At 45.6% G+C, this 14,152-nt stretch overlaps 2 pseudogenes; both read left to right on the forward strand.

Moving 5' to 3' along the window:
• Window positions 1–8,594: 8,594 nt before the first annotated feature.
• On the forward strand, window positions 8,595–9,605 carry LOC103304630 (neugrin-like; annotated as a pseudogene).
• Window positions 9,606–11,564: 1,959 nt separating this feature from the next.
• Window positions 11,565–12,492, forward strand: LOC103304996 (protein SET-like; annotated as a pseudogene).
• Window positions 12,493–14,152: the final 1,660 nt, after the last annotated feature.

The raw sequence follows: 14,152 nt of genomic DNA on the forward strand, positions 1-14,152 counted from the left end.
ACAGGTAGTAGACCCTTCCATATGCCCTTGATTGCCCTTGGATTCTCGGCCAGACACACCAAGGGCTTCAGCTTGAAGTCACCAGCAGCATTAGCCCCAAGTAGCAAACTCAATCTCTCCTTGCTGGCTTTATGGCCTGATGCTGATTTCTCCTCCTTGGCAATGTACTTACGTGTAGGCATATGCTTCCAGAACAAGCCTGTCTCATGCACATGAAACACTTGTTGATCACAGTAACCCCCCTCCCTAATTATCTCAGCCAACGCTCTAGGAAAATCACCTGCTACTTGGGCGTCATCACTAGCAGCTTCCCCTGTTACCTTAAGATTATGCAAATTAGCATCAGCCTTAAAACGCATAAACCAACCTTTGCTAGCCACAAACTCTTCACTTTCACTCCCTTCCCCCTTTTCTTTTTTCAAGGCCTCAAACAATCTTTTAGCCTTCCCCTGAATCAACATCTGGCTAACTGGGATACGCCATTGATACTGCTCATCCAGCCAAAGCAATAATAATCTTTCCATCTCAATAATGAGATCACTACGCTGCTCTGTAACCACAGTTGATTTCATAGGAGCAGATCCTTTCACACGTTCAAGTATAAGCTTTTGATTTTCGAGACAGTTGTAGGACTTTGGCCAAGCAACTGGCCAATGTTCGTTGGTGTTTCGCCCTTTTCCGAATGTCTTATTATGTCTCCTTTCACTTCCATTGTAAGGATTTTCCTTCTTTTTTTTAGCACTGCAATCAGAAGAATCTGCTTTATGCTTAGGAGCCATAAGGGTGGACAAAAAGTGTTCAAAATAACAATATAAACAAAAGAGAGCGAATGAAGCACAATCCAAAATGGCTTATAAATGGCGACTGAATGACAGCGTCTTCCTTGTATAGCGCCACGTGATGACTCATTCATCCACTCCGCCGGCCAACTGGTTCCCGGGAAAACTGCGTGCAAAAGCCTGACATCGAATGACAGAACTTTTTTTATATATAAATAAATTGCAGATGGCGACGTAACCACAAAATGACATATGTCGAGTCTGAAGTAACCCGAGGACTGTCTGGAGAGAGGGAGAGAGAGAGACAGGGAGAGAGAGAGAGAGACATCTATTTTTTTGTTCCATTAATTTTATACATTCTTTGATTAACTCTTGTATTTGATGTGACCAGGGTTGGAACTTGCAACCTTCCGTTATTGAAATTATTCGCTGACCCACTTAGCGGTTTGGCCTCGGTCAGACATATGTGACATTTTAAGTAACAACCCAATAATGTACCTGAGAACAGATAGATACCAAAACCATCATGATGACTTAGAGAGGACATTTATCCGGCACAAAAGGTGTTTTTGCAGCTGCTGCCTGTCCTGCTGAGCAGCCGACTTAGCAGTGTGCATAGGGATTTGTTCATAGGCTTTTTTTTAAAACTATAGTCCGGCCCTCCAATGGTCTGAGGAACAGTTAACTGGGCCCCTGTTTAAAAAGTTTTGAGGACCCCTGACTTAGATAGTGGTACAAGGCTAGAATAGCATTCATGGGATTATAAAAGTGTCTTTTTTTCCAAGGAAATATTTAAAGTAAGCTATATCACTGTGAGACTGCAATACTGCATCAATTATTTTATAGGCTGAGAATGAAGCTCTGATAAGGTCAGTAGGAACTCAGCAATGCAGGCATGCAGGGAAACACCAAAAGTGTATTTTTTTAATGTCCATTTTAAATAAATTCTACTTAAATCAATCTTTAGAAAAGGTTTAATCTTGATGCTTCCCAATAATTTTACTGTTCTACTGTGAAAAGTTTTGAACATATTTGGTGCTACTGAATCAGTATATTGAAAATAAAATATAATGATGTACTACCAAAATATATTATCATGTCCATGTTCAAAATCATCATTTTGGCTGTTTAAACCTCACAAGGATGAGAGTATTTACACCAGGGATATTAATAAAGATTACAAACTTCCCATAATCAGTATACGCATATAGCTTTTCTCCAGTGTGAACTCTCCTGTGGATAAGGAGGTGATTATTGTGGGTAAAAGCTTTCCCACATTCACTACACTCCTAAGGTTTTCACCAGTGTGAACTCTCTGGTGCTGAGTGATGGTACTGCTTTGATTGAAAGACATCTGCTATCACGACACTCATACAGCTTTTTTCCCAGTTTGGACTTTGTGTTGTTGAATGAGTTTGGACCTCAGGGTGACAGACTTCCCATGATCCCTACACTTCTACACTGTTAACTCTTTTGTGATGACTGAGGTTAAAGATTTCTCTAAAAGCTTTCCCAGATTTTTACACTTATAATTCACTTCTCTGGAGCAGACAACCTGATGTTAAACAACTTTCCGGTTGCAGCTGGAAGTTCTTTCACATTAACCGTACTTATCATGACCTCTTCCACTGAGAAATTCCTGTGAAATCTCACTACCACTGTGTGGCTCCCCAGTGTTAGAAGTAGCCTAGTGCTGGAGAACCCCCGAGATGGCTGGCAAGTCTTTCCCAACCTATTGGTGGAAGACACCCATATTAAGTAAAAGCTGCAGTGAGACACAAATGAGGCCCTGTCCATATCTTCTTTCCAGAGCTTCTGTCCACTGGCATCTCTGGGTTGCTGGTGAGGGTTTGCACTGAAACAGAATTATCTCACACATGTGCCAGTGTAAAATGCTTTCCAATCAAAGCATGCTGCTTGTAACTCAGTCAGGTGCAAAGTATCTTTCAAGACTGAGAAAAAGTTGGGTCTTCTGGGTTGCTGGAGCTGTCTTAAAAGCCCTGACCATTGACTCTCCTGGTACATATACGCTCTGCTCAGAATTGGGCTCTTCGTCGGCCTGCAGACTGGGAGGTCCCAGGTTCGAATCCAGTCAAGGGCATGTACCTTGGTTGTGGGCACGTCCCCAGTGGGGGGTGGGGGGGTGCGAGAGGCAGCTGATCGATGTTTCTCTCTCATCGATGTTTCTAGCTCTCTATCCCTCTACCTTCCTCTCTGTGAAAAATCAATAAAATATATTATTAAAAAAAAGAGTTTAAAAAGAATTGGGCTCTTCATCATCCATTTTATACCAACAAAGTGAAAACAGAAAGATAGTGAGGAACTGAATGCTGACTGAGGTGACAGGTGGGAGTCCCTTTAAAAAAGTTTGTTGCACATAACACGTTGGTTCTGTGCAATTGACTGACAATAAAAGATCTGTAGGCAGGATTTATAAGATACTGCCATGAAGGTCTGGGTAGTGAAGATCAGAAAACAAGGAAGACCTTAAATGAAATATGATTCCCTATGGCAAGCACCACATGGAAGAGAAGCAGGATTGTCAGCTCAATCTTCTGCTAATAGTGTTCAGCATGGTTTGTCTGCTGGTGACATGGAAAGCTGTGTTGAAATATGGTTAGGTCTTATTCCAAGTTACACACATGCACACACACACACAAACACACACACAAGGCTGATATGCAAAGTGTCCCCTTGGGAGTTCAACCAGGAGAACGATTGCTTGCTATGACATGTGCTGACCACCAGGGTGTGGTGAGGAACAAGGTGGGTGAGCAAAGGCGGCAGCAGGGCACTGAGGGAGTGTGGGAAGGAGGAGGCGGGTAGGTGAATGGGGATGGGGGGTGAAACCATGCAATGGTGGCATGCGGGTGGTAAGTGATGGAGGAGATGGGGAGGCAATGAACCTGATCGCCTGCCAGACTTAGGGACCCTACCCATGAACAATTTGCATGCACCGGGCCTCTAGTATTCAATAAATTACTAGTATTCAAGAACTATTTAAGCTCGTATGTGCATCTCATAACACATGTGCAGGTCAATGTTAGAGAATGCTGAAGATGGAGCAATGAGAGGAACAGGTGATGCAAAAAGGCCACACAGGTGAAGGTAGTCAAAGGCCAGGAGGTCACAGGTGAAATGACAAGTCAGCACAGTGTCAAGTATGGCAGAGAAAAGGTAGAAATGTGCTATTGCTCATGGTACTTGAACCTAAACACTTGGAAATGAGCAGGTGCTTGGTATCCTCTAAATACCACCCTTACACCATATGTAGCCCACATTTGCAACTGAAGAGGACTAGGCCTCTTCTGAGACCATCCTGCATGTTCACCCTGTAAAAAAATTAGGCTTCAGCATGCATATTCCTCTCTACAAGTATGTACAACAGAAATATTCCATGTATTAATGAAAGATGACAGAGATGGGCAGCCAACACTGGCCTAAAGCCATTTGGCTTGCAATCATATTTACAGAAGATGATATTACAAACAACAGAAGTTTGATCTTGTAACAACAGTTCAAGATTCAGGTAAGTAAAGACCATAACCTGGCACAGGCAGTCACCAAGGACCTTTGCCTAGAGGAAGGATGTAGAAATGGAAGCGATGAATCTGGACATAGTCACCCTCCGAGGGAAAGAAATAGCAGGTGGGACCCATTAAGTTGTCTATAAGACTCCTGACTCCCAGACACATCCTGCACTGTCTGAGGCAATGTTTGTTGAGTCCTTAGCTCAGAGCTCTCCACAGACCTCACCCATGGCAGCCACATCACATTTGACAGGACAGTGGGGGAAATGAGCAGAGCACATGGTCTGGCTGTAGAAGAGGGAAAGCTACATCAGAGAAATAAAGGAAGAGAGGACATCATCCCAGGACACTGGGATAATGTGAAGGTTTTACCTACAGATGATACAAATGCAAAAACTTCCAGTATCACATCGCAGTACTGAAGTCTCTGAGGATCATCAAGGAGCCCCCATTCCTCCTGAGAGAAGACAATGGCCACATCCTCAACGTTCATACACCGTCATAATGGGGACATTACAGCCCACAATCAGATTCACTCCTAAGGTTCCAACTCTGTCATATTGCCACCCTCCACATCAATCTGCTCTCTCCACTCCACACACCAGAGAAGATACCAGGGCTTCATACCATGAAAGTCACTGTCATCTTATATTTCTATCGATATTTTGTCTTCTCACAATAAAGGAAGTTGAGCAGATAGAAGATAACTGAGCTCTGGGATTCACATGTACACCACACTTCCTCTAGACAGTAGAGTGGGTGTCCAGAACATAGGGTAGGAAGAGATGTCATACAGGGAGTTTGAGTGATTTGATACTGGTCTTGTCAGGCAATACCTGTGTAGTCTCTCAGACTGTTCTTCAAAGACACCAGATACACGGCATGAAACTTCACCTTTACAACCACAATCCCAGAATGCTGAGGCTATAGCTTTGCACTGCCTGCTGGACATATTTCTCTGAACAATAGTTCTCTCACACCGATTCATTTCCAGAGGCACAACTTCAAAGGTAATGCAAATTTGCCATGGCAAGGATGGGTTGTTTCCTAATTACCTTATTTTCCAAAATTATAGAGAACCATCTCCATAATCCATTTCTCTCTTACTCTTCTCCCTTACCCATGTCTGTGGAGATTTTCAAGCCTGGGGAACACTGATGTATACTATCTCATTCCTAACCATCATTGTGTCACCCCCATCAGTAAACGGCAGGTGGGTACATAAAGGTCATCCAAGCCCTGAACATGGCAGGTAGCACCAAAACATCACCCTTTCTAGGCATTATCCAAAAATTACTCTTATTTTGTCATCCAGACTCCACCAGAAATGGACTCTCCATACTTTCACTCTTATGTCAATGTCACGGTGCTCTGGCCATGAAGTCACACTCCCTCTCCAAGTGCTCATCACTCTTTCGACCACACCTCTCTCACACCTGCACTGCTACAGTCCCGACAACTATAATCATCTTCTCACCCTCTTACTTATTACTCAGCATGTGTGGTCCAGAGAATGCTTGCCAAATTCAAACAGGATCAAGTACTGCCCAGACTCTGACAGTCCACACTCATAGAGGCAGCCTGGAGTCTTGCTCTGAAGGCCTCTCTCCACGACTGTTTTTCCCTTAAATCTAACCTATGAAGAACCACAGTCAGATCTCAGATACCCAGAGCCCACCTCCCCTGGTGCTGCACTCAATGTCCTTTCACCAGTCACAGCCAACATCTCTCCACTTAACTGTTACTCAATTGCCAGATGCGCTGGCCCATGCCTGGTGAGTCTCCGAGATGACCATTCAAGCCGCTAAGCTAATCCACAAGACTGACTGTTACTCCCCCAGCCAGGCCACACCGAGGATCACAATATCCTGGTGAGGGTTTAGCGAAATTAATATGTACCAACCCAATCTCATCTTGTTTGAATTACTCTTCAGCCTCCAATTAATCTCAGGTATTCTCATCTTTTAAAGACCTTGGCCACTGCAAAACCTCTCTCTCCCCGACACTCTACAGGAGAACTCCGTCACTAGGCTGTGCTGTGACCCACCTCCCACAAGCAGTGGCCCCAGCAGGAAAGCTAGCACTCAGGCTCCCACTGTCCCATCCAGACCTTGATTCCCTGAACTAAAGTGATCTACATTCCTGGCTGATGTCTGACATGGTTGAGGATAGTCCATGCACTGGTGAGGTCATATGACTGCGTTATGGGCTGGACTCACAGTACGGTTTGTGTAGTCAGCAACTGATCCTTCTTTTTTGCTCATCACTGTTTCCCTGTCTCTCTCTCCCTTCCTTTCTACATCATAAATATATATATATATATATATATCCCCAAAACATACCTCTCAGTTCCTGAATCAGCTCACTCCTCACTCCAAGCCTTGGCACATTCTGGAACCTATGCCCTGGAGGACCTCCCACTCATTACACTGGTTGACAGAATATGGTCCACTTCAAGCAGCCCTAGCCCTGCCCTTAGGAGTCTGGGCCTAGTGTCTGTTCCAAGTCCCCAGGTCCAATAGCTATCAGAGCAGCTGGGTAGGCCCAGCACTCCACTCTATCGGAGGCCGCAGGTGTGCGAGACCCTGAAATAAGCTCCACAAACCCGTACACCTGATCGATTCCGCATTAGAAAGAATTCATGGAAATAATGGTCTGTTGAGAGCCTGGCAACCACCAGCCTCTATGGGCTCAGGCTGCTCAGTACTCTTCCCAGCAAGGTGCCCTCCCGATGCCTGTATGATCTCAGGGCTCAGTCCTCAGTGCTCACTCTTCCAGTTCCCTGACCATTTACAGGACTTCCCCTTCCTGTCCACAGCTGCTGTCCTCTGCCTTCTAGTCTGTTCTTCCTCTGAGCAATGTTAGGAAAGGTTAGAACTCTACCTCAGAAAATGTCCCTCTTTTTTTTTCACAACCATCTATGGTCCCAGCGTTCTGAGAGTCAAAGTAAAACTCGTGCAAAATCCACACCTCATCTCTCTGTTGCCTTTAGATCCCAAACAGGCCCGGGTTTTCCTAAGCCTCCAGGCTCAGCCCCACCCCCGTGTCCTTACCAAGTGGCATTGCAGCCTGTGGCCCTCTTCCCCCCTTTACACCCTGTGTCACCCCGGAGCGACTCACTGTTCTGGATGCGGCTTCCTGGGCTGCAGTAAATGAGATGCGCTACTCCCCCAGGCTGGGGGATTCAATGGGGTCAGGCTGCGGGAAGGCTGCAGGAAGGCAGAGAGGAGTCTGGGAGGCGCGGAGGCCCCACCCGGCCTGATGGTGCTCAACAAGCCTCAGACACACCCTGCACAGCAAGGATGCTGCCTCCCAGGCCTCCTCCTACTCACCACGAGTGGGCTGAAGCCTGTGAGTCCTGGGAGAAACTGAAGAGTTCAAAATGCCCGCCGGGAGGAGGAAGGCGGAAGTCCCGCCCTAACGGAATGCACTGACACAAAGTGTCCTTTAGCTCCGCCTACGTGGTCGCATTCCTTTCTGGGTAATGTAGTTTTCTCAAACACCAAGGGGAGGGCTAGCATCTCAGCCAATGACATTGGTGAATAAAGGTGATGTGGTTTCAGCAAGTGGCCCTGGGGAAGGATAAGATGGGGCCAGAGGCCTGGTTAACTGGAACAGATGGCCAGACCTCCCAGGAGAGGGGTGTGGGGAGAACCGCGAGAGATCCCCCAAAGAATATATGCACAGGCGAAAATGGGAGACATCTGTAATACTATCAACGATCAAAAAGATATATTAATTTTTTTAAATATATATAATATAGCCCAGCTATGGTTGAGCACTTATCTGTAATCCATGAGGTCCTGGTTCTTCTATTCCTGGTTAGGGAACATATAAATAGAGAAAATTCCTCCATGGTGGGGCCCAGAATTTGAGACATTTTCCGCTGAACCCGCACGTAATAAATGTATCTGCATCTCTCTAAGTATTGCTTGGTTCTTCTCCAGTTTTCTGTAACAGTACCGGCTCCTTCCTGGGCCCTCAGCCTGAGGCAGGGCCTTGTCTTCCCTCATCAGAAGCGCAGGGGCAGGTGTTGGGCTCCTTTGGGACCACGGTCCCTTCACCAGGGACGTATTTCATTGCCCCTTTAGAGAGCTCGCTTTGCTCAGGGGATGCTGTTGTGGGTGTTAGATTTCCCGGTGCAGTGAACAAAGAGAGGAGGGCTGGGCGCCGCTTGATTTGGCTGAGAAGCTTCAACCACCAATGTTGCTCCCACGCATGGCATCTGCCATTGGTTCTCTCCCCCAGCACCCAGAGACCACAGAAAAAAGCCATCCTGTTCCAGAAAATTCAGAGGCAGATGGAGCCCCGAGGGGCCCTGCCCAGGACTCTGATCAGGGAAGCCCGGGAGCAGATCCGGTATTTACATGAAGGATTTCCAGTCCTGGTCAGTTCCCAGATTGGCGGAAGGCTTGGAAAGCAAGTTTGTGCCCACATTGGAGAAGAAACAGAAGCAGGATCAAAAGGTCCTTCAGAAAGCTGGGCTTGCCCACTCGCTCCACCAGCTTCCAGGCCCTGGGGATGCCTGGGAGCTGCTTTCTGCAGGTCGCCCTGTGTCACGAGCTGAAGCCTCATCCCAAGGCTATGGTCAAAGCACAGCTTTGAGGGTGACAGAACCGAATACTCAGAGTACAAACACACCGAAGAGACAGAAGGGAAGGAATAAAGGAGTCCAGAGCCTGGAGAAGGAAAGCTTTGTGCCTGTTGCTGCAGCCCAAGGTCAGCACAGAGAGCTGCAGAAGTACTCCACCAGTGGTTGTGAGGGCGCCAGAGGCTCTAACAGTGATGGATTGCCAAGTGCAAAAGAGCTGGCAGCATTGAAGGCAAGAGAACTGGGTGAGCAGAACTTCAGCATCAAGGTAGTGCAGAGGGGGCGAGAGTTCTTTGCCGACAATGGGAACTTCCTGTACATAATTTGAACTGGAGCCTGGCTGGGGGAGGTGTCAGGTAAAACACAGCTGAGCGAGCAGATTGGAGCTGCCTGAATTTCTGTGTGTGGATTGTCCACCTTGGAAATGATGAGCCTGAAAATGGAAGGAGCCGCTTGTATCTCAATCTGACAAGGGACAGTGAACTTCACAGGGCAGATGTGTATGCAGGCAGCGTGAATAACAGGCTGGGTGTATTCTAGCTCCCGGAGCATGGCTCCTGGTCTGACCATGTGGATATTCAGTACTCACCCTTCTTGCTTAGGCTTTCTCTGTGTCGAAACCAGCCTGTGTCACATGTGTTAGGAGTTTATTGTCTTTACAATATGTGTATGGGAGGAATTGAAAAGTGTTCCTTCTGACATCGTTTACTTCTTAATCAATGAACACTAACAGGTCTGGAGCTGCTTAGTCAATTGATTGTATTCATTTTGTGCAAAGTAAAGTGAAATGCAGCAATAAAAAAGTATATACATATATGCATAGTCCATGGACATAGACAATAATGTGCTGAGTGCCTAGAAATGGTGCGGGCAGGGTAGAGGGAGGCAAAGGGGGATGAGGATGGGGAAATTGGGTCTATTTGTAATAGAGCCAACAGTAAAAATGATCGTTTGCCCACATGGCCTAGCTCATTGGTTGGGCATGGACCCATGAAACAACGTATCTCTAGTTGGATTCCAAGTCAGGGGACTTTTCTAGGTTGGGGAGCTCCATCCCTGTAGGGGGCATGCAGGAGACAGCTGATCAATGATTCTCTCTCATCATTGATGTTTCTCTGTCTCCTTCTCTCTCTAAAAAATCAATAGAAAAAGAATAGTATTAAAATTGATTTGCTCAAACAGGTTTGGCTCAGTGGATAGAGCGTCAGCCTGCAAACTGCAAGGTCCCAGGTTAGATTCCGGTCAAGGGTATGTACCTTGGTTGCGGGCACCTCCCCAGGGGGAGTGTGCAGGAGGCAGCTGATCGATGTTTCTCTCTCATTGATGTTTCTAGCCATCCCTCTCCCTTTCTCTCTGTAAAAAATGAATAAAATTTATTTTAAAAAATAAAATTGATTTGATTCAACACCACCAATTTGAGTGAGGACCATCACATTTTCTCCCAGGTCCTCTAAGCAAAATCATGCCTTGGTCTGTTGTGTAGATGTCCCAGGCACACCTGTGTTCAGGAACACGAAGCAGCCTGGAGCAGGTCGGCCTCACCTTGGTCTGTAGTATTAGAGTTCATTACTTTATGTTCGAAAACATTTCACTGCACAAGTTCAGAAGATTTTGAGGACACATTAACTGAAACTGGGGATAATGAAAAAACGTAGGCCTTATGATAGAACAGGAAGCAGCAGAGAGAGAGAACAGGAAACAGCAGGCTCCTTTGACTCTAGAAACATTGTGGGAAATAAATGAGCCAAAGCGAGGCTGCTGTTACCTCGCTGGGCATTCAGAGTAAAGGAGGCCTTGAGCGCAGATTCAGGGGTTAGGCCAGGACGAGCTGCCACTGTTCATTGCTACCCTGGTTGCAGGTTGTGTGGGATCCCTGAAAATCTTAGGAGAGCCGGGCAAGAGTGGTTCAGTGGTTGAGTGTTAACCTATGACCCTGCAGGTCACTGATCAATTCCTGGTCAGGACACATGCTCAGGTGGTGTACCGGATTCATATTGTGGTGTATGTAGGAGGCAGCCTATCAGTGATTCTCTCTCATCATTCATCTTTCCTCTCTTTCTATCCCCCATCCCTTCCTCCCTGAAATCAATAAAAATATAGTTTTTAATGTATATTTTAAATCAATTTCACTTACATCAAAGTTTAAAAAATAATTAAAACTTGCCAGTTTCCATTATTTTACTATTTTATCATGAATGTTCTTGAGTATATTTGTATCTAATGCATTACCATGTTTGTCATAAAATATAATGATGTTCTCCTGAGATATCCTAGCAGGCCCATGTTCAGTGCCAACATTTTGTTATTTTGAAACTAATCATGATGAGAGTATTTACCACCAGGAATAAATGCTGGAGAATGTTAGCAACATAGATTGAACTTAAAAGTGTATCATGCAAGTGGGCATTAAATTGGGCATAAGATAAAATGTGAGAAAAATGATTTTCCTTACAGTATTCAAAACATACTGTATAGTTCCAAATGGAAAAGAAACCAATTGAGTCCTTAAGGAATGGGTGAAGTGAATAGAGATGTCTTAGATGCTGAACTGCCCTCCTATTGGTTAAATCCTAAATTCATTTGAAAAATTGAAAAACTAAGTGCTTAGCGCGCCTTTGAACCGGCGACTTCTCATTGATCAGATCCTAGGACTTGCCTCACAGCATGGCCCCCAAACTCCAGTCCTAGGTCCCACCTCAAACAAAGAAACACAAACTGGATCCAGCCCCCAAGCAGGAGAAGAAGCCGACCCCTCTGGTAGTGCTGAAGGGAGAAAAAGAGCAGCAAGAAGCGATTGAACATATTGATGAAGTACAAAATAAAATAGACTCAGTGAACAAGCCAGTGAGATTTTGAAAGTAGAACAGAAATATAACAAACTCCGCCAACCATTTTTTTCAGAAAAGATCAGAATTGATCAACAAAATCCCAAATTTTGGGGTAACAACATTTGTCAACCATCCAGAAATGTCTGCACTGCTTGGGGAAGAGAATGAAGAGGTGCTGCATTATTTGTCAAGAGTTGAAGTGAGAGAATTTGAGGATATTCAATACGGTTACAGAATAGATTTTTATTTTGATGACAATTCTAACTTCGAAAATAAAGTTCTCTCCAAAGAGTTTCATCTGAATGAGTGTGGTGATCCATTTTCAAAGTCCACTGAAATCAAATGGAAATCTGGAAAGGATTTGATGAAACGTTCAAGTCAAACACAGAATAAAGCCAGCAGGAAGAGACAGCGTGAGGAACCAGAGAGCTTCTGTACCTGGCTTACTGACCATTCTGATGCAGGTGCAGGTGAGTTAGAAGTCATCAAAGATGACATTTGGCCAAATCCTTTACAGTACTACTTGGTTCCTGACATGGATGATGAAGAAGGGGAAGGAGAAGATGATGATGATGAAGAAGAAGAGGAAGGGTTGGAAGATATTGATGAAGAAGGGGTGAGGATGAAGGTGAAGAAGATGAAGATGATGATGAGGGGGAAGGAGAGGAAGATTAAGGAGAAGATGACTAATGAACACTGATGGATTCCAACCTTTTTTAATTTTCTCCAGTCCCTGGAGCAAGTTGCAGTCTTTTTTTTTCCTTTTTTTCCCCCCTCTTGTGCTCAGTGGTCCTGTTTTTGAGGTGTCTTTTTGTCTCCTTTACACCATGGTTCTCACCTTATTTGGGGGAGAATGGGGGGAAATGTAGCTTGAGCAGAATACAGTGGGAAAAGAATCTTTGCCCCTTTCTATTCAAATACAATGCAGCTCCTTCAAGTCTTATTTCTACCTCAAATTTATGAGGCATCTAGCAGAGTGTTATGTTCCCATAAATGGGGTTTACATTCATGGAAAGGGTCTCATAGAGCCCCTTAAGTGATCTTATAATAAGTGAGGAAAATAAACCATTCCCTGCACATTTATGGCTTTTCTCCAGTATGAACTCTGTGGTGTCTAGTGAGGTGAGACCTTCCACTGAAATGCTTCCCACATTCACTACACTCATATGGCTTTTCTTTAGTGTGAACTCTGTGGTGTTTAATGAGGGAAGCCCTTTCACTGAAATGCTTCCCACATTCATTACACTCATATGGCTTTTCTCCAGTGTGAACTTTGTTGTGTTTAGTGAGGGAAGCCCTTTCCCTGAAATACTTCCCACAGTCACTATACTCATAAGGCTTTTATCCAGTGTGAACTCTGTGGTGTACAGTGAGGTGAGACCTGTAAGCTCCCGGTAACCTCCCGTCAATGAGGGGACACCTTGCTGACCAGATACCACTTTTCCCTTTGTCAAAAGGGCATTAATAGAAGCCAAAACCCCTCCACATCTATTCATTATGCTAGTCCTGTATAAAGCAATTTTCTGTTATCCAACACGGGCCATACATTAGGGTAGTTTTTTTGTTCACCCCTCACCTTTATGCTGAGGGTTACCGCACATACTCCATAGGATATCACGCATTTTTAAAAAAGTCTAGAGCAGCCGGGCTGGTGTGGCTCAGTGATTGAGCATTGACCTATGAACCAAGAGGTCATGGTTCGATTTCCGATCAGGGCACATGCCCGGTTACAGGCTCGATCCCCAGTGGGAGTCGTACAATAGGCAGCCAATGATTCTCTCTCATCATTGATGATTCTCTCTCTCTCCCCCTTTACCTTTCTTTCTGAGATCAATAAAAATAGATTTTAAAAAAGAAGAAGAACGGGACAATGGGCCGGGGGAGACAGAGAGGCAGAGAGCCAGAGGGAGTGGTTCTCACAGCTTCCGAACCCTGCACCTGCGGGTGGCTCTTATCGCATCAGGATCTTCCCCTGCAGCATCTGCAGGATGTCGGCCAACTGCTGGTGATAGTCTAGAGCCGCCTGGATAACCAGGGCCCACTGGCCCACTTCCTCTACCTGCAGGGAAGGGGATGTTACTCCCTGGAAGCTGGAGCCCATGGGGGCCGGAGGCGGGACATGAGCCCAGGGACCAGGCTTTGCAGGGAAGCCACGTCCGCCTCGGCTCATTTAATGTCACAGGAGCTGGTGAGCATCACGCAGGTGCCGGTGTATAGAGCTAGCGATGCCGGCCGCGCATGTGCTCATGGAGTTCTGATTGTAAATGTGCTTTAACTAAATCAAATGCTGACTATCCCACGGAGAGGATATTCTCGGGAGATTTTCCTTTATGCTATAAAATTCATCGATCTGAGTGTGTCGGCCTGCTGACCAAAGGGTCCCGGGTTCAATTCCAGTAAAGGTCACGTGCCTTGGTTGCAGGC

This window comes from Eptesicus fuscus, unplaced genomic scaffold, assembly GCF_027574615.1.
Source record: "Eptesicus fuscus isolate TK198812 unplaced genomic scaffold, DD_ASM_mEF_20220401 scaffold_52, whole genome shotgun sequence".
Taxonomy (NCBI): domain Eukaryota; kingdom Metazoa; phylum Chordata; class Mammalia; order Chiroptera; family Vespertilionidae; genus Eptesicus; species Eptesicus fuscus.